The sequence below is a fragment of the Oncorhynchus tshawytscha genome, linkage group LG19 (assembly GCF_018296145.1).
Source record: "Oncorhynchus tshawytscha isolate Ot180627B linkage group LG19, Otsh_v2.0, whole genome shotgun sequence".
NCBI lineage: Eukaryota > Metazoa > Chordata > Actinopteri > Salmoniformes > Salmonidae > Oncorhynchus > Oncorhynchus tshawytscha.
In genome coordinates, this window is record NC_056447.1 from 24,707,845 (window position 1) to 24,709,890 (window position 2,046).

Genomic DNA, 2,046 nt, shown 5'->3' on the forward strand with positions numbered 1-2,046 from the left:
CACATTGTAGGCTACACATGGGTTATTGTAGGGGATTTCTACACTGGCAATTTTAGAGGCTTAATCTGTGTCTGGGAATTTGGCCCTTAATGTACCTCAGACACCAGTTGTGGGGTCAATACCAAGTGCATTTGACTGCTTGGCATATTGCTTGTCATAGTGTTTACCCAGTAACTTATGTGAACTGATGTGCATGTATAATCTAATCCTTTTCATAGTGTTTACCCAGTAATTTATGTGAACTGATGTGTATATATAATCTAATTGTCAGATGTGTGCGTACTGGTAGCGAAGTCAGGTGCAGGAAAGCAGAGATTTGGGAATAGGCGCACACTTTATTTAGGCAAAAGTGTAAAACGTGCAAAACAGTCACAAGAATTATGTTAAACAATAAACATCTTTGTGAAAAATAACACGGGAAAAAACAAGCCAATCTGTTTACCAGTCAACAATACACACGTAACACAAACAATCTTACACAAAGACATGATGGGGAACAGAGGAATAAATACATGTAGATTGATTGGGGAATGAAAACCAGGTGTGCAGGGAACAAGACAAAACAAATGGATACATGAAAAATGGAGCGGCGATGGCTAGAAAGCCTGTGACATCGACCGCTGAATGCCGCCGGAACAAGGAGAGGAGCCGACTTCGGCGGAAGTCGTGACACTAATGCTTTTCATAGTGTTTACCCAGTAATTTATGTGAACTGATGTACATGCATAATCTAATACTTTTCAGTGTTTACCCAGTAATTTATGAGAACTAATGTACATGTATAATCTAATAATTTTCTGTACAGTGATTATTTTGTCCTTCATGTGATTGAATCAAATTCTGTTCTTTACATCCTTACTGACAAAAGCTAAATAAAGGTTTAGAATTAAATAAATCGTAACCCATCGCTCCACAAAAGCCGTGGCCCTTGCAGAGCAAGGGGGTGACCACTACTTCAAGGTCTCAGAGCAAGTGACGTCACCGATTGAATCGCTATTTAGCGCGCACCACCGCTAACTAGCTAGCTATTACATGGGCAAAAACAGGTAGAATCTACATTGTTTCCACATCGTTTAAACAAAACAATTCAACGTCATCAACATAAGGGAATTTTGTAATTTTCCCACCCAATGTTTAGCCTAAATCCAATGACATGGTGAAATGTGTTGTTTATTTCAAATTGAATGCATGTTAGTTGACAACTCAGCCAAATTTAAATCAAAACTAGACGTTGAACTGACGTCTGTGCCCAGTGGGTTTAAAAAAAAAGCAAATATATGTAATTGGAATTACTCAGTAGAGTCTGCAAAACATAAAATGGTATCATGTGCTGACCAATGGGTTTAATACAGAGTGCGGTTGACTCCTGGATCCACCCACTCCATTTATTGCAGTGCACTATTTCATTTGATTTATTTAACTAGGCAAGGCAGATAAGAAGAAATCCTTATTTACAATGACGGCCTACCCCGGCCAAACCCTAACCACACTGGGCCAATTGTGCACCACCCTATGGGACTCCCAATCACGGCCAGTTGTGATACAGCCTGGAATCGAACCATGGTCTGTGGTGACGCCTCTTAGACAGCTGAAGCCACTCGGGAGCCCACTGCGCTGTATGAACTACATGTTGGCTTATAGAGAATATTTTTAAATATTAGCTGAGGTAAAAGTGGGGCTGGGATTACTCAGTAGGGTCTGTAGAATCTATATATGGTGCTATTTCTAGTATTCCCAACTCCACTTTAACCTCGGCACATAGAATATTTTTTTTCTCTACAGCCCAATATTGGGAACATACCAGTCTGAACATTGTATTTTTCGATAGTGGTCCTAACATATATTTTTTTAAAGCATATTTGTAATTACTTCCATAAATTCCTTGTTGCATTTGCTTATAAGCACAACACAAATGGACATCGAATGTAATATGTTTTTTTGTGAGTTATTCACATTGCAATGTTTTAAAATGTGGGCTTTTATTTTTAACGATTCGTCATTATCATGCAAAGTGACGTTTTCGTTTGTGCTGCTGGCAGAATACTA